This window comes from Carlito syrichta, unplaced genomic scaffold (assembly GCF_000164805.1).
Source record: "Carlito syrichta isolate Samal-C Ts95f unplaced genomic scaffold, Tarsius_syrichta-2.0.1 Scaffold130759, whole genome shotgun sequence".
Taxonomy (NCBI): Eukaryota; Metazoa; Chordata; class Mammalia; order Primates; family Tarsiidae; genus Carlito; species Carlito syrichta.
In genome coordinates, this window is record NW_007074855.1 from 56,172 (window position 1) to 75,077 (window position 18,906).

Below are 18,906 nucleotides of genomic sequence, written 5' to 3' on the forward strand. Positions count from 1 at the left end.
GCAACCTGTGTTCCAAGCCCAAATAATCTCCTGTGAGGATGTCTCACCGGGTGTTTAGAGCTCCACATCACTGCATTTCATGAAACAGGCCGGCAGAGCTGAGAGCATCTGCACCAGGGCGGGCAGAGCTGAGAGAGCAACGGCCATTGCCCCTGAGCCCTGGGGGCTGGGCGTCCTGGCTTTCCAGCGCCTGGGGACATCTTGGGCCTGAGCCCCGCCAGACCCCTCCTGGCCGTACTGGGACCTGCTCGCCTGCCGCCCTGGGCCCTGGCTTCTGGAACTCTCCGCGCCTGCCTCCCTCTCCTGGGGGAGCAGAAGGAGGAGCGCGCGGTCCAGGGAGGGCATGACCGCGAGCCCACCTGCGCGACCCGACTTCCGCTCTTCCCAGCTCTACGCTGACTGCAGACCTGGAGCTGCCTGGCTGGGGCCGCGGCTTGGCTCCACTCACAGTGAGAAAGACTGGACTCTTTTGGACACCCTGCTGGCCTTTGGCTTTATGCGAAGGACTCACACTTCCGGGGATTCAAGCTAAGGCTCACAGGGCGATGTCAGCATAAGGCTCTGGCTCACCGTCAACTAAGCAGGGAGACAGAAGCTTCGTCTTTGCTCACGAGACTCAACATTCCACCTCCAGGAGGGTGAGACCTTCTTGTCTGCTCACCATCCAAACAGGGATAATCAGGAAAAGGGAAGATGCCACCTACGTTGATTCTGTGCTGGATAAGGTGGTACCCAGCTTATGAATGCTGTCTTCATCCTTACATCATGAAAAGCAGATGTTATTCCCACTCTGCAGATGAAGAAGGTAGAAGCTCTGGAGCCGGCCAGTGAGTGGCAGAGCTGGGGTCGACCTCTTCCCACTCCCCTAAGCTGCCCGGCCCTCTGGCGCTCCGGGGGGTGTGCAGGCTTTGGAGGGCGTAGGGCTCAGAGGCTCTGAACCATCTGGGCAGCCTCTCGCTAGGATCCCTCGCCGGGCGCCACCTTTGCATCAGGCCTGGAGGATCACGGCCCCATGGGTGGAACTGCTTTTCCTCTGGGCTCGGCCCCAGGTGCCCCCGGGAGCTGGTGCTGGCGGGTGCGGCTCTCCTGCTCTCTGCTCCCCCGGCGCCAGCCACGGGCCAGATCCGACGGGAGGCTGGAGAGCAGGGGGCCTGCGGGTGGAGGGCAGCCGCTCGGGCAGAGCCGGGGAGACGGCTGCAGAGCGGGCAGGGGCAGAGGAGGCAGCACCAGCACGCGCGGGCAAGACCCGTGTCTCCTTGTCTTGGGGACCCCCGCCAGGGCCTGATGCTCGTGAGCCCGGGCTAAGAGGCTGGGGCCGGAGCCGTGGAAAGGATGGGCTGGAAGCGCAGCTCACCCCCATCTGGACACCAGAAGCAGGGCAGTGGCTCTGCAGCCAACACCGAAAACAGGCCTGGGAGGAGCCGGAACAAGCCCCCGTCAGAGCCGCGTGGTGGTCAGCAGGGACAACGTGGGGACGCGCATGGAGCCACCTTGCAAGAGAAAGGGCACCGTCACAGCATCGGGGTTCTCGTGACGCTATTCCTGAGCCAGCTCGAGAAGCCAAGGCCGCCCCTTCGCTGCCGGATGGTGCTCGGGGGACAGGGGCACGGGCACGGGGCCAGGGCGCGACGGAGGCTAGACAGGGACTTCCACTCTCCGCCTTAGGATAGCTCTCAACTCGTGAAAAAGTTGCACAAACAGCGCCCAGGGTCTCCACATACCCCGTGTCCGGCTTGTCTTTTGTTCAGATCTGACATTCGTGTGACATCGTTGCCACGCCTAATGGGCCAAGACCGGCACGCTGTTGCTAGCTGAAACCCGCACTTTATTCAGACGTCCTTAGCTTTCACCTCAAGTTCCTTTTCTGTCCCAGGATATCATCCGGGACACCACATGGTTACATTTAGTCCCCATGTCTCCCTAGACTCCTCTTGGCTGGGTCAGTTTCCGACTGCCCTGGATTCTGATGACCTTGACAGTTCTGAGGAGCACGGGTCAGGGTTTTTGCAGGCTGTCCTTCAGCTGAGAGCTGTACGATCGTTTTCTCCTGTCGCCTGGGGCTCGCGGGGGAATTGCACAGAGGCGGCGTGCTCTTCTCATCTCTTCCAGGGGCCATGCTGTCAACGCAACTTAGGACTGTTTGTGCGGACCTTGGCCAGGTAGCCCAGGCCGTGTCTGCCAGGCGTCTCCACACTGTCATCGGTGGGAGGAGGTTTCTGGGTGCTGCCTGAACTCCTCAAGAGCAGAGGACATGGATTTTCTGAAATTCTTCTGCATAGCAGGTGTGTCTTCTCTATTGCTTATCCATCTACCCATCATTTATTTACGTCAATATGGACACATGGCATTGATCTTAAACTCTGAGTTATAATCTAAGACTACATACTACATTACTTTTTTGTTGCTCAAATTATTCCAGCTCTGGTGATGGGAACTCTTTAAGTTGATACGCTCCTGTTCCTCCTCCCCACCCCCGGCTCCTTCTTTCCTTCTTTCCTTTCCTTTCCTTCTGACTTCCTTCCTTTCTGGTACTACAAGGTGTTCTAGGTGTGCCCTGTATTTTCCCAGTCCTAGCCCCAGGATGACCCATTTTCCCAAAGAGCCCTGGTTCCTTTTATTCAGGAATGGCGTTAGAACCCAAGATTTGGCCAGCGTGGCCATTTCTAAAACAACTAGACATTGACCTTCCATATGACCCAGCAATCCCCCTACTGGGAATATACTCGGAGACACTCAAATCATTCTACAAAAAAAGACACCTGCACACACATGTTTACTGCAGCGCTGTTCACAATAGTAAAAACACAGAACCAACTGTGTTGCCCATCAAAACTGAACTGGATAAAAAAAAGCAGCACATATGTACAACGGAATATCACACAGCTATAAAGAAGGACAAACGTATGGACTATGCAGCAACTCGGATGGATTTAGAGTCTATCATACTCAGTAGCCTATCACAGAAACAAAGAACAGAGTGCCTCACGTTCTCACTCATAAGCAGACCCTGAATATTTACCATAATACTGTAAGAGAGCGATTGGCAGTAGCCAATACAACATCAATGAGCGTACCTGATCTCAAACCAGGCAAAGTGGGGACCAAAGAGAAGACCCAAACTTTACCTGGACAATGACCATTTATAGACCTAATCTTGAATTGTACCCCACATCTTTAAAATAATAAACAAATAACAGAAAAATCCAAGATTTGGGTTCAGAGTAAGGACAGACAGATGCTAAGATAAGCAGGTCTGAGGGTGCCCCCACACACCTCTTACTTCCGAGTTAGGGAAAGAACTAGCTCACACGTCAACGAGAAGGCACTAATGGTGCAGGTGGCTCACCCCTGGATTTTCCAGAACAGACAAAGCAACCAAAGTGCCCTGGACTCCTGGCAAGCAGACCGCCTTTGTGAGCCATCCACTGCCCCCCCATGACCTGCCTCAGGGATCGGGCAGCCTTTGGCCTCAGACCCTGGGAAGGGCTTGCTCCTTCGGAGAGTTCTTTAGCTAGAAGAGTGATCCCAGGGAGGACGGAGGACTTGGAGCCTCTGGAAGTCCTTCCTCCTGACACCTGTTTCCCTAAAGACACACATTTACCTTCTCACTGAGAGTCTTTGCCATCTCAGCTGCTGACAAAGCCCAGAAGACTTTCCAGCGAATCCAGGACTTCGGAGCTGACAGTAGATGTGGGCTTTAATGTTTCCAAAGGGCCAATAGCCCTTTCGTAACCTCAGTACAACTCTTTCTGAGACGGGGAAGATCCTACTTGTGTGTTTTCTTTCCTTGTTCAGTCTCTCATACAAACAAGTCATGCTTGATTCTTTTAAACGCAAGTCGTCAGGTTAAACGACGAACTGAAGACATGAGTGGCACTTGCTTATTTCTCGTGCTTATGGACAGAATCTGTGGCCTCTGTGGCTGCAGAGAGCCCTCTCGAGGAGCCTACCTTCGAGTAGAGGAGCTCCTAATAACTCCATCTGACAGAACCAGGCTGCAGTTCAAGTCGTTTTTCCTTTTCCTGACAGAAGGCCCCTGCACAGGGGAGAGCCCCCAGGTAGGACCGGCAGAGGACCCTGGAGGACAGGGCTGCCCGGTCACCCTCGGTGGTACCCAGTGCAAGTCCTGCTGAGCTCCCTCCTTCACTGGGGAGAGCCACGGGCATCTTCTTCTAGGAGCCTGTCGTGGGTCTAGGAAGCACAGAAGGTTCTAAGCAGGGAGCTGAAGTGTTTTAAAGGGCACAATGCACCACCAGGAATTTACATTGCCACCTCGTTTACAGCATTTACAGTCCCACCTCATTACACGGCTGCGGTTTCCCACAGTCATCGTCTTATTAAGAGACCAAGCCTCCAACTGAGTCTAATTGAAAACAAAAAGCTCATTAAAGATAAGAAAAGGCCGGGCAGGGCACAGTGGCTCAAGCCTGTCATCCCAGCACTTTGTGAGGCCGAGGTGAGGGGATCTCCTGAACCCCTGGGTTCGAGAACAGCCCAGGCAACTTGGAGAGACCTCGCCTCTACAATAAATCCAAAAATTAGCTGGGCATGGTAGCGCACGCCTGTAGTTCCAGCTACCTGGAAGGTTGAGGCCGAAGGATTGTCAGAGCCCAGCGGGTCGACGCTGGGGTGGCTGTGAGTGTGCCACTGCACTGCTGCCTGGGCGACAGAGTGAGACTCCAGCTCAAAAAGAAAGAAAAGAAAGAAAAGATTGGACTTGGCCATTTCCTGTTGTTTTTGCTAATCTGTATGTCTGTCATATTCTTAAACACAGAGCTTAACAGCATATTTCTAGAAAGGGACACCAGACAGACGCTGTCCCACACTACGGGCGACAGATATGGAGAATACCTCCTGGTGGGAGAAGAGACAGAACATCCCAACCTGAAAGTGGAACGCGCCAATGATTTGTTAGCACAGCTGCAAATGTGGTTAAACTAAAGCCAACAGGAGAATAATCCACATGCAGAGCAGAGGGCAGTGGATAATGTCAACTCCAAGGAAGACAACTTGAAAGCTTTCCAGAAGGAAGCTGTGAACCCGGAGAGCTCGGCAGCGCTGGGAGTGGGGCGTGCACAAGACACAGACATTCCATGTCCAGCGAGGCGTCCACGCGGCAAGCAGAGGAATGTCAGTGTCAAGAGCAGCCAGTGCTGGAGAACACCAGAGTCCCCTGAGACTTGAAGACCGGGAGCCACCCTGGGATGCCAGGCGGCTCTGCCCTCCTGCCACATTCACCATCCCGCCGCCCGAGCATGTCACCCGCCCCTAAGGGACCGACCTTCCTGTCTGTGGGCTAGAGGGAGGATCTGCAGCCTCGCCTCAGACGCAGGGGAGAGCTGTCACTCAAGGGGAAGTTTTGAGCCAGGTTTGCCTCTTCTGGCTGGTGAACCTCCGATGTCTCCAGCTCCCCGGTCTGCTGGGGTCGTCCCCGGGCTGCCCTCTCCCTGCCACTTCCCCAGCTACTCTGCTTGCTGTGTTATGCACACACACACATGCATACATGCGCACACATGGCACGCCATAGCAGCCAGAGGGAAGGCTGGAGAAAGCAAGCCCCCGCAGTCGGGATGTGCTGGATGGCTGTTGGGGCTTGAGGACCTTGGGGCGGGCTGCTGGGGACCCTGGAACAGGCTGCTGGGGTTCCTGGGGTGAGCTGCTGGAGACCCTGGGACAGGCTGCTCAGAACTCTGGGATGGGCTCCTGGAGACCCTGGGACAAGCTGGGGTTCCTGGGGCGGGCTTCTGGGACCCTGGGACAGACCGCTGGGGGCCCTGGGATGGGTTGCTGGGGGCCCTGGGACGGGCTGCTGGGGACCCTGGGACGGGCTGCTGGGGACCCTGGAATGGACGGCTGAGGACCCTGGGCCAGGCTGCTGAGGGCCAGGGGTCAGCCTTCTGGGGACCCTAGGTGGGACTGCTGGGGACCCTGGGGCAGGTTGCTGAGGCACAGGACTGTGGAGGAGAAACGTTCTCCGGCCTCCCTACCCAAGACAGATGGATGGTGGAGGATACAGACGGCAGGAACCGACAAGCACCGGAGGGCGGGCACAGGCTTCAAGCGGCAGCAGCCAGCAGAGGAAAGCCACGGAGACCCTGCTGTCGCCTCTGGAATGGGTCTCTTGACATGGCAAGCTTCCTGACGGTCCCGCTACGGCAGCACACAGGGAGGATGGACGCCTGTCATGGCAGCTGGGTGGGCGGAGGGAGGCCGCAACCCTACCACCTCAGCGGCGGCCACGCGGGCGAGGGGCTCTCTCCTGGCCTCTGTCTTCTCAGCACGATATGCCAGCCTCTCTGTGTCTCCTTGGTCTGACAGACCAGCCTCCCAAGCTTGCCGAGAATCAGTGACAACGTGCACACTTGCCACGATGCCCGCTACCGTCGAGCTGAACCGGATGGCGGAGGTGGGGGGCCAGGTCACTCGCTGCTCCCTGTGCTCTGTGTTCCAGCCTGAAGTCTGACTGTTTCAAGGTCTCCTGGTTGTTCTTTAACCCTAACTCATGTCATTCTCTTCTCTGTTTGCTTCACTGATTCCAGAAGCTTCCACAGTGAGAAACCCCCCAGGGAGGCCCTGGCGAGTCACATCCTGAAACCCCTGCAAGGGGGAGGAGAATGAAGCCCCTGTATGAGGCTGCAGACAGCACCGCTTAAACCTGGAACTTGGTGGGCAATCAAGAAATATTTATGTAAGCATATATATCTCTCTCACATATACACACAGATATGGGACATTTATACTATATTGTGTCTGTATAAATCTCCAGGGGTCACCGATGTCAATGAAATAAAACAGGGCGGGGGGTCTTGGATGTGATGATGTGTCAGCAGAGACCTGAAGGGAATGGACAAGACGCACGGAGGTTCTGGGCAACAGCGTGTGGGCAGAACTGGTTGCAGCGGAGGCAGCCCTGAACTCACATCCACGTGGCCAGCGTGCAGTCAAGCCAACACCATGCTCTGCGGGGCTTGAAGACCCTGCTGTGTCTCTGCAGCGTAGCTGCCCCTTAGCTGTGGAGTCCTGGGAGCGTTTTGAATCCGAGCCAGCTGGATAGGCTGCTCCAGGAAAGACAGGCTCCACAGATGAACCTGACTGTCAGGAACGAACGCCAGGCAGGGGCCAAGCTGACCCCTTCTATGCAGGGCGAAGCACTGGTGGGATGTCCAGGGTTCCGCCTCCCTCTGAGGGCTCGGCCTGATTCAGCTCCCTCACTCGGCGCGGTATTCCCATGAAGCAAGTACTGTCACCTGCTCTCGGAAACAGAGAGAAGTTAACTAGTGATGATGGCCTGAGGCCCCACCACGAGCACGGGGACTGGTGCAGTTCTGGCACTGTGGTCCTGAGAAGAGAGGCTGCCTTGGTTTGGGAACAGAAAAGAATCTCCCACCTCTGGTCCAGCTCCCGGCATCCTACACCCTGAACAACACCCTTGCAGGCTCGGGACCACCCACCCAGCAGGGCTGTCTGCTGACATGTCTCTGGAGGGCTGGGCGACACCTAGGGCCTTAAACATCTGTCTGGGTAGAAACTGTCCCCACTCCTGAAATGGTTATGATACAAAGTGAGACTTCAGGCTGGTTTGCAACAGCCGTGTCATCCAGCTCTGATCTCCCAAGAAGCCTGTGGGAAAGACACTGAGTTGCCATGTGTGAACTTGGCGGGAGGGGTCTCCCAGGCAGGCCACCTTGCCCCTCCCAGCCTTTACACGTCTGTGAGGCAGTGATGAGAATCCCAACTTCCCAGGCTTCTATTCAGGGCCAAGAGGATGGAAACAGATGAAGCTAATAAGTGCCCATAAGGGTGGGGTGAGAACCACACTTACTGAATGCCTGCTGTGTGCCAGGCCCTGCGTGAGGTGCTCGAGTAGAGGGATGCCCCCGTCTTCAGAGAGTATGTGTCAGTGTGACCACAGCGACGGGTATCTCACAGGTTAATCACCACCCAGCCCAACGCGGTAAGTGCTGTTTATTTCCATTTCTTTATTTTTTATGTGTGTTTCTTGTAGAGACAGAAGGGTTTCACTCTGTTGCCCAGGCTGGTCTCGAACTCCTGGCATCGAGAGACCCTCTCGCCTCAGCCTCCAAAGCTCTGGGAGGACAGGCGAGAGCCATCCCACCTGACCCCATGTCCATTTCTTCTTGTGCGAGGTTGCCTGCTTGTCTGTGTGGCTGTGTGTGTCCTATTTCTCCCTGGTGATGCCACAGGCCACGACAATAGGAGTCAGGTCTTCTATCCTGTTCGATCTTCTCAGCCCAACTTGACCAAGACTTGGAGCCTGTTGTCCGGTGGCGGAGGCAGTGGCCTTGCTAATCTGACAAAGACATCCTTCGGGGAGAACTGCTCTCTTCCAGGTGGCCAGAGTGAACGGGAGAGGCGGCCGCCCGAGCCCACGTCCAGCTGACTCTCAGGGAGCCGCGTCCTCAGGCCCCCAGACGGGAGCCTTCAGGGTCATCCTGGAGGAAGGTCGCCCGGCCGCCTGAGGCTCACGCCCTCAGGGGTCCTTGCTTTTGCTTAACTGAGGCCACAGGAGACAAGCAGCCAGTCCTTCCAGAACAAGGGACACTGCGTAGGACACGGTCTCCTTCTATGTGTTCGGTAAACACAAGGAGGAGCTCAATGTTCTGTCTCTCTCAGCTTTGCCATCTTCGCCTTCCCAAGCAGCAAGTGCGAAGATCATTAGGACAAAACTCTCAAGTGCTGCTTCCACACACGCCAGGCACAGAAGTCAGGGCAGAGTGCGCCGTGTGGTCTGTCCGGATGAGGGTTTCCATGCCAAGACCTCAAGTTGGAAGGCAGCTGCCTGTAACTTTGGAGAAAGTTCGGTCTCCTGGTTTTTAGAGCTGACTCAAAACTGAGTGTCCCGAGTCACGGGAGTGTTCTTGTCTTGCTGTCCTCTTTCCATAAAATGAGAGCCGAAGGGGACCGGGACATCTGTGGGGATCACAGGGGCCACAGGAATAGGCCTGGCCCCTTCCGGAGGCCCTGGGAACAACAGGTGTGTGCTGCCTGGGCCTCGCCCCCGGGATGGTCTCTCTCATCAAATCTCACTAAGATTGAGCTGAAAAGCAAAAGGGGTCCTGCAGGATGTAAATGGTGCTTATTGGAAACGGTATCGTCCACAAGGAGATCTGTCAGCAGAAACCACACGCCGCAAATCCTCCAGCGCACAGCGGATTTGTGCTGTTTACAAATCCCACTCTAAGCCCGCTGTCAGTGCCCTTTCCCTCGGGCGCGCTTCCTGGAGACACAGGCTCTCCACAGAGGACTGAACGTCTGAACAGGACACCCACTAAGTGCATGCTCTGACTTATCTTCCTCGGTATGGACACGAGGTTTTGGGAACAGCCATTTCAACCTTTATGAGGGACTAAGTCTTAAGAGAACAAACCTTGAGACTCTTGGGTACCTTGTAGCAGTGCTCAGTGCATTTCAGGATTGTAAAGGATAGGGTTTTTCTGGGCCAGGGTGATGTTTGTGACGCAAGGACACAGAGCCTCGATCAAAACTGTGAACCACGATACCACATCTAGCCAGGTAAATAAAAATCAGCCGGCCCAGTAGATGTCTGCACCCTACCCGAGCATCCCCCACGGACTCGGAGCTTCCTGTACAACATCAGACCCCAGCCAGACCTCTCGCCGATAAGCCTGCCCTTCCAGCTCCTCCCTCACCATTCATTCAATTGCTGTCGCCGCCCTGGGCTTCCCAGAGGCTGGTCTCTTCCTCCAGCCCGACTTCCCTCCTAATCGGCGTCCGTGGTCCTGTTAAAAGGAAGGAAATCACACTTGCCGGGTGCTGGCGGCTCTGGGCTGGAACGGCCAGGTTCTCCCAAACTCCACACGGCCATGTGAGTCAGCAGGAACGGCTCTGGCAAGCCGGCCCAGGGGCAGCAGTGATCTCTGAACTAGTTCCCCAAGAGCCGCCCAGCTGAGCCCTCCAGGGAGCTACTGTATCCCTATTCCATCTCACTCCCAATAGGGGAAAGTATCACCCTTTCCAAGTGGGAACGGGAGCAAATGGCTCGGTGACCGTGGGGCACCTGGGAGGACTGCCAGTGACGTTTGTCTCTGCAAGAAGTTGAAGTCTTCTTTCTCTGCACAACTTACTGAGTCTTGGGAATCTAGTTCACACTTTTTCTAACGTAACCATGGGTCTTAAGTGGGGTCTTTACTGTTTTCCTCTGATAGGGCCCCTCCGTCATGTGTCGATGGCCTAGGGAGTAGACATTGCCACCTCCTCCTGCTGCCTGCCTGTCCTGCCCTGCACACCAGCCAGCCAGCCCTCCCAGGAAGTGGCCGCTGGAGCTACAACACTTCAAGGGCCGACGCTCAGAATATAGCAGCTGGCGGGGGGGGGGGCATGGCACGGCGTGGGCACCGACTGACCCAGAGGGCCCTGGCTGAGCTCGAGCCCTGACGACACCGCTCCATTTGCTTTCCGCTGTCCTCGGTGAATACCTGGGTGCATGGCCCTGCGCCCTGGCCACTGCTTCCTTCTCCTGGTCTCCTTCCTTCCCTGCCCCCATTGCCCTGTTTGCACTGTCTTCCCGCTGGCGTGGGGACGCCTCCAGCTCGCTCCACTCAGGGCCTCTGCTCTCACGGGTCACTTGGTTCACTCCTCACTTCAACTAGATCTTTGTCAAATATTATTTCCCAATCCCCGCTCCTGCCCTGGGAACCTTCTTTCTGCCTGCCCTGCTGCTTTGTTTCTCCATGGCATTGGATGCATTGGAAAATGCACGCACATGTGTGTATTGTGGCTTCTCTCCCTGTCTGTGGGTGCAGGGATGGCTTCCATTGTCCCCCATGGGGCCACTGTGCCACCACATCCCAACAGGGTGCCGGGCATGCAGCAGGTGCTCAGAAAAGGTTTGCTGAATAAATGACTATGTATTAAAATTATCTCAAAGCCAGACTCGGTGGCTCAGCCTGTAATCCCACGCTTTGGGAGGCTGAGGTGAGTGGATTGCCTGAGCCCATGGGTTCGAGACCCGCCTGGGCAACTTGGTGAGACCTCATCTCTACAATAAATAAAAAATTAGCTGGGCGCGGTAGCACGCACCTGTAATTCCAGCGACTTGGAAGGATCGCCAGAGCCCAGCAGGTCGAGGCTGCGGTGACCGGGAGCAACCACTGCACTTCAGTCAGGACGGCAGAGTGTGAGACTCCAACTCAAAAAGAAAAATCTCGAAATCCTCCCTCCTTTCCTCCCCAACGCATGCGGGATGTCCTGCAGATGTGGAGGTGGAAATACAGCAAGTGGGCACACTAGGAGACCTGGTCTTGCTTCAAGAGCTGTCAGCATGGCACCCCTCATTTCCCCCGCAGTTTGGTTTCACCAGTCTTTCTTCCGTCCCAGGAAAGTGCTTTGCATCAGGGTTAAAGTGCTATTGGCAGAGTCATCCCTCTTTCATTTTCAGGGGACTCATACTGTATCTTATTCCAGTACCTGGGCCCACCTTTTAGATGCTCGTGTCTAGCACTGAGGGGCATCAGCCTTCAGGAATCTGGAAACACCGCAGCTAAGCTTGGCTCTCCCACACCGGGGCCCCGTGGGTGACAGGACTGGGGCCGTGGTTGCCCCACTGGCTGCCCTCCATCATGACTCACAGTGTGTGGAGCGGAGTCCACTCTGCTGCTTGGAGGTGAGCACTGGCGTGCGCGGGGGGGGCTGTCCACGCAGGCGTAGAGCTCCTCCCACCCCTCCACCTTCCACACCCTCGCTGGACTTGGAGAGCAAAGGCCCCTGGTTAGTTCCATGTGTGAGAACGCGTACAATTCTACGGCATCTCTGGAGGTGCCCGGGCAGGAGGGTCTGGGCAGCACGTCCAGCTTCACGGCACGGGTCTGTCCCATCCCGGGGGCCAAACAGTGTGTCGCCACCCTCGGGCAGCCAGCGTTTGGGGAATAGCAGGTGTCTCTGGTCCCATAGAGGTTGGCTTGCCAACTGGGATTTGTTTGCTTGTTGACTTGGGGTACTTTGATGTTTAAGCAGCCCCCATCCCCCTCTGTGTGATGAGAATAACTGGTGACTTTTCCTCCACATGGAGGATGAAGGCTCCCATTCATTCACTCATTCACTCATTCGTTCATGCATTGACCCCTCCATTCCGACGTATTTTCATGAAGTGCCCACAATGCGCTTGGGGCATGCTACAGCTGAAGATGGGTTGTGGGATCCCTTAACACGTGACCTGATGAGTGGCCTGTCCCTAGACCCAGGGCAGAGATGTTTCCTGAGCTTTGACTGCGTAGGGCTGACCATCCTCGGGCGATGCTTTGTGGCTCCCTAAGGACAATGACGGAACATTCCATCCAGTCAAGTCGCATTTGTTTGTGCTCACAGGGGCCAAGAGACTGTTGGGATGGCTGAGCCCCAAGACCATTCTGAACATCTCTTTTAGCTACTCAACTATCTTAGACGGAACCACCTGAAATGGCCTATATTTGACAGTGTTCCCGCTATCTTAGACCACTGCAAACACACGATTAATAGTATTTCCGCTATTACCAAAGCTGTACCAGGATGGTTCACAAAGAACAAGACTCGGGTGGTTTCCTCTTGCTTTCTGGCCTCTGGCGAGGACAGGAAATGAGTGCATGCCTGGGTCGACACAACCCTGAGAAACTGAGGCACATCAAGGGGAGCATTTGCTCATGCCACACTTATTTCTACCTGGTGGCTGTCATTTTGGGCTCCTTCCAGAGGCAAGTCTGCCCATATCAGAGGCGGGGGCCTACGGGTTCTAGTCCCAGCCCCTCCAATCATGCATGGAGGGCTCGGCACAATGCCTGGGCTCACTGAGTGCCCCACCCAGGCCAACTATTAGTGTTACTATAACCATCATGCACTGTGTGGCTTTGGGCAAATCAGCAAACCTCTCTGAGCTCAATGTCCTTTTTTGGAAAAAGGGAAGATATGCACGAAAATGCTTTGTAACGTGCTGTGGAAATGTACAGTAGAGGTTAAATACCTGGGCACGGGTTTATCTTTTAGGAAAACAGTAGCCTTGGGGATGAAATAAAAGTCCCACTCACAACATGTGAATTCAAGAAGGACAGGGATGCCCCTCGTAGGCAGGGGCTGTTGGAACTTTTGTTTCCTAATTGATCTAATGTGCTAAGTGAGCTTAATGGAAGTTAATTAATGATGCTATTGGTGGGTGGAATTACCTCGGCAGAGCCCAAATGACATCAAAGCAACAGCAGGCAGGTGTCCTCTGGGATAATTGAGGTGTGCAGGCGGCCATTGGGCGGTGGGCGGGGGCCGGGGATTCGGGCCACTCAGGCAGCAGGGCTGCCTGCCAAATGCCAACCTGTTTACGGCTCCTGGATCTGAGTCTCAGATTTGCTTGAGTTTTGGGAGCTGGGTTCCGGGGCATTTCCTTGGGAATGCATTCCATTCTTTGGAACCACAAAACTCACCTGCACCCAGAAGGAGAGTCCGGCAACCTCAGGGACTGAGTCTGGAACCTCAGGGACTTTGACTAGAAGACACTCCACTGTTACAGAGTGAGCGTGGTTTTGTGCCCCGTGAGATGGGAGTGAGACCAGGTCTGTCAGCTGCCCCTGAGCTGCCCTGGGCTGCTGCCTGCGGTGGGCACTGTGCTTGTCACGTGGTCACAGTGGTGCTGGACGAAGGGGGTGAGCCCTGACGCGTCTGCGTTTTGCAGATATCCTCAACAAGATGAAGATTCAGTCTATGCAAATTTGAAACTGGGTAGTGGCCAGCAACGTGTGTTACCGTAGTGAAAATCAAATCTTTCGGGGAAATTGTATTTACCCTTCCCTCCCAAAGACAGGTCACCCCTCACTGTGCTGTCTCAAATGAATCCTTCCACGGCACAGCCTGGCTCATTTGTCAGGGAGGAACACAGCAGAGACCCTGGCTGGTCGTCACCGGCCCGGCTGTCTCCCCCAGCCGTGAAGGGTACACACGGGCCGTCACTGGAACAGACCTTGTTTCCCAACTTGGATGAGTCACTTTCTTCTTGGTGGTCACTGTCAAAATGCATCTTTAAAGCTTTTAACTGGCCATGACTCAGGAATCTCAGAGCATGAAGCCGGGCAAAAACGTATCCTCCACCTCGGACGTTTGGATGCTTTCTTTCCTTCAGTCCGTTATGACTTTTCACCTCTTTATAATCTGAGTTAGTTAAAGTTTTACTTATGGTTAGAAAGGGCCTCAAAAATGCCACTCCAGAGCCACAGAGCCAAGGCCCGCTGGGAAGCGGGGGAGGCCAGCCGGCCGTGTGCTTGCCCCGTCTCTCCCTGCCAGTCACCTCCTCTGTGCGTGTCACGGGGGAGGCATGTATGCTGCCCGTCGCATCGGTTCCCGACTGAGTGACACGGCTTCTGCCCGGTTCTCACCGCACCTTACTCCCACGCCTTGCTGTTTTAATGTTCTTTCTGTGCCACGCAGGGAGGCAGACCCTGTCACTGACCTCACCTGCCGTCCTCCTGTCCCACCTCCCCCCTCCCTGCCATGACATCCCAAACCTGGGCCACCGGCAGGTGTGGTCCTGCAGGATGCTGGAGAGTCCAAGCCAGCTCCCGGCATGAGCTCAACAGCCCCGTGCTCTGTCAGAGCACGGAGAACCCTCTTAGTGGGAAACGACACCTCAGTCGACGCAAATAGATATCTACCCCTCCTGCTCTCTGTTCCCCCAACCCAGAGGCCATGACACAGACTCTCAGCTGGGACTGGAAGCCCCTCCTGGCAGGTTTCTCAGGGCATGGCCATGCTCGTGATGGGAGACAGGTATAGAGCCCGCGGGAGCCTCCACCGCGGCTCGCCTGCCCTGTGAGTCAGGGTCCGGGCAAGCTGGAGAAACACTCTTTCAGGGCTCCCTGAAGACACTCATGCGTGAGGAGCCCAAATCCTAAAGCCTGCACGCATGGCACAGCCAAGTTGGGCTCCCTAAGCACATGTGCACCAATAGCAAAGTGGGGTTTCTGATGTTTTCCCGAAAACAAAGGAGCAGTCTCAGCTCTTAGAACTGGCAGTGCCGACGTACAGCAATCGGTAAGCTTGTTCAAACGCAACCCAGAAATGACATGCATCTCAAAAATGCACCTGGGCACCCTCTCCGCCCGTGACACTCTGGTCTCAGCCACAGCAGAAGGGCTTAGAAAACCAGCGGAACAGACCAAGGCTTACCTGGCCCTGCTGCAGGTCAGCTTTCAGTCCCCGCACAGATGGGTCTCTGGAAGAGGCAGGCACGGCCCGTGTGGGCAGCGGGCTTCACAGGTGGCCGCCTGGCCGCGCTCTCAGACGCAGGTGCTCTGCGTCCCCCGAGGCCGGCAGCGCTGCCTGGGACCGGGACACCTCTCTGCCACCGGCCCTGCTTCCTTCCTGCTTTAAGGGCGTCCCGGGAACTCTTCCTGGGCTTCTGGCTGTCCTGTCTGCGAGTCTGTAGACTTGGTCTTGGGAGAGGGGCTTCCCTCACTGCAGACTCACCTGCACCATCTAGAGGTCTCTCTCAGCACTGGAGAGCTCGTGCGGCGTGCCAGCCCTCCTGCAGCCTGACACACCTGGCTCGCCCCAACTTCCGCCCCTCGACAGACCTGTTAGAGTGTGTAAAGCTCACTGAGTTCCTTGGAGGGGGGGGGTCTTGCTTTTATCAGAGCCTTTGGGCATGGGAATGCTAAAAAGCAAAATGCACATGAAGAGATCAGTCATCAAAGCTTGTTCCCAGAAGGACCCCCCACTGAGATGGCCACAGGCATGGGTGCTGCTGCACCCACTGCTCACATGTCTGTACATGTTCACGCCGTGTCCCCCACACGTCGACTGCTGTCCTCAGACCAGGACTGCCCTTGTTCTCCTCGCCCCAGACGCCCCACAGCCCCGAGTAGCCCTGCAAACTCCAGATAAGCATACACACCCGATGTAACTCCAGAAGAACACGCACACCTCGTGTGACCTTGGATAACCATATACACCCCACATGACTGCAGGTGAGTATACATACCCCATAAACTCCAGAGGAGTGTACACACCCTATGTAACTACAGATGACTGTGTACACCCCACATAACTCCACATGAGTATATATACCCCATAAAACTCTAGATGCATGCACACAGCTCAGATGACTTCAGATAACCATATACACCCCACAGGACCACAGGTGAGTATACACACCTCATATAACTACAGACGAGTGCGTATACACACCCCATAAGCTCCAGATGAGTATACATATCCCATGTGATTTCAGATGACCGTGTACACCCCGCATAACTCCACATGAGAACGTACACCCCATAAAGCTCTAGATGCGTACACACGCCTCAGATGACTTCAGATAATCATATACACTCCACGTGATTCAAGATGAGTATCCACACGCCATAAACTTCAGATGAGTGCATACACCCTCAGATGCCTTATACACCACATACGACTCCAGATGACTATGTATATCCCATATCACTCCAGACGCATATACACACCTCATATGACTTCGGGTAACCATATATACCCCATGTACCTCCAGAGGAGTATACACACCCCATAGAACTTCAGAAGAGAATACACACCCCCAGATAATTCCAGAAAAGTTTGCACACCCCATGTAACTCCAGCTGAGTCTACAGACTCCATATGACTCCAGGTGACCAGATCCATCCCATATAACTAGGTAATCAGGAAGCTGTTTGAAACACAAATATTTTGAAAGGATACATCTTTTCCTATGTGTCGATTACTTCTCAAAGGTTAAATGATAAGGGAAAAAACCCAGCCTTAAAATAATGTAACTTTTCTGTCCTTTTCTACCCTTACACCTGAACAGACAATACAGGCATGGAACAGCTCCTTTAGATTTGGAAGTTAGAGATTATTTTAGGTGTAATTAAAATAATTTGTTTTCCACTGGAAATAAAATGGTGATTTAACATTTACCAAACAGGGAAGAAGATAGGAGAAAAAATTAGACCGGCCCCAAAAGATGGATGCTCTAACAGAAGACGGGGCAGTGTTTTTTTTCCTCTCCGAAAAATTAAGAACATGATGCCAGAACACGAAGCAAGGTTATGGATGGCTATACTTGACATTGTCCTAGTCATCATATCCAAATGAAAAGGAGTATACAAACTAATTCAGTGGATTAAGAGAAAGAATGAAATGAGAGATCATTGCTTATCTTCATAATTGAAGGCTCCAGAGCTTTGACGACGCTTGATTTTCTGTGTTGCACATTTTCTAAAAGGCTGGGGCAGAAACAGCAGAAGGTTCCCTTATCAAAAACTGAGAACGTGAATCACAATTGTAGGCCACATCTGGGCCCAGGGGTCTCCCGGGGCTGTGGAGAATGGAGTGTAATTGAGAACACGTGCTCAATATGGTGGCCCCGCGGGACTAGTCACCCCTCCCCTTTGTGGCCTGTGCTCAGAAGCCTGGCCAGGACCAGCAGAGGGCACGCTGGGCATGGCAGCACAGCTTTTCAAGTGACTTTAAAAAACTTATCTTTCTCTTAATTTTTTTTCTGAGTTGGTTCTGTCACCTGGACTGGAATGCAGTGACACACTCACAGCCACCCCAGCATTGACCTGCTGGGCTCCGGCGATCCTTCCACCTCAGCCTTCCAAGTAGCTGGAACTACAGGTGTGCACTACCACGCCCAGCTAATTTTTAGTTTTATTGTATAGACGAGGTCTCGCCAAGTTGCTCGGGCTGGTCTCGAATGCCGGGGCTCAGGCAATCCACTAGCCTTGGCCTCCCAAAGTGCTAGAATTACAGGTTGAGCCACCGAGACCAGCCATCTTCAAGTGATTTTAGAGACTCCACAGACTCTTTGAAAACAGGCCAGGTTGGGAAGAAAGTCTCCTGGTGGCTCAGATAATCTCCATATTCTGGTCATCATTATTTAACATCTATCTTATTACTAACCTCATGTTGGATGAGCAGAAAGAAACCCCCAACACCCTCACATCCCATGGAGCTAGTATTCGTCTACACTAGTGTGCTCAGGTGTGTTTCCACAGAGCCCTCCCGTGCCTAGGCGCTGTTCTGGCTGCTGGTTATAGCAAGATGAGGAAAGGCAAAGTCTTGGGCCTCAGGACACTCAGACTGCTTGGGAGGCAGAGTAACTGAGCTAACAAATAACCATGAAAAATACCTCCTGCCATGGTAAGTGAACGGGACAGGATGCCCGGTTTGTTTGCTGTCTGCAGATGACAGTGTCCTGCTACTTACTATCTGAAAAATTGGCATCAGACCAAATGTCCCCAAACAAGGATGCCCTGTCTGGCAGCTGGCCCCTGATATTCATCTGGCTTCACCTAACAACTCACCCAGCAGGGAAACTTCTGGTGACTCATAAATGGGGTTGATCTCAGAGCTCCCTTCGGTAAATGATGCCGCTCAAGTCGTGAGATAGTGTAAGTGTGTGTGATGCAACCTTTTTGTGCCCATGATGGGTGCTCCTGATACCCACTATGTTACTCAGAGCCAAACGATTACAGCTCTGTCTGTGGCACAGAATTTGCAGCTTGGCATCCATCCCAGAACTGGGATTGTTTTCTGGGCACACCCAGCCCTCCTGGGGGGGTGGGGACAGCAGACTCCTCAGGCCCACTGGGTCCAGCTCCTGAGCTCTCCTGAGAAGGCGTTTCTGTCCCTGGCTCTCCGTGGGGACTCCATGGGGCTCTGCCCTCCCAGAGCCTGGGCCAGCGAGGTTTGAAGTACTGCCTCAGACCCCTGCTGTCCGCGCCTGTCATACCCGTGTAGGCAGGAGCAGCAGGACAATAAATATGAGGGATGTAAATCTGTCTCTCAGGAGCCACGCCTTCCTAAGAGTGTAGCTTTGGTTGAGGCCTGGGTACCGAAGAGACCAGCAGGCTGATGGAGGACTAGGGGTGGTGAGGGGCAGGGGTCAGGGCTTTGGTCAATAAGGAGGGT

At 54.4% G+C, this 18,906-nt stretch overlaps 1 protein-coding gene across 1 annotated transcript in view; it reads right to left on the reverse strand.

The window, feature by feature from the left end:
* Positions 1–15,380, reverse strand: part of LOC103250631 (tumor necrosis factor receptor superfamily member EDAR-like) — a gene marked incomplete at its 3' end in the record, with an annotated part of 71,508 nt that extends 56,128 nt beyond the window's left edge. Inside the window, exon 1 of the mRNA XM_021708130.1 lies at positions 15,160–15,380. The remainder of the gene's footprint in view (positions 1–15,159) is intronic.
* Between the last annotated feature and the right edge of the window lie 3,526 nt (positions 15,381–18,906).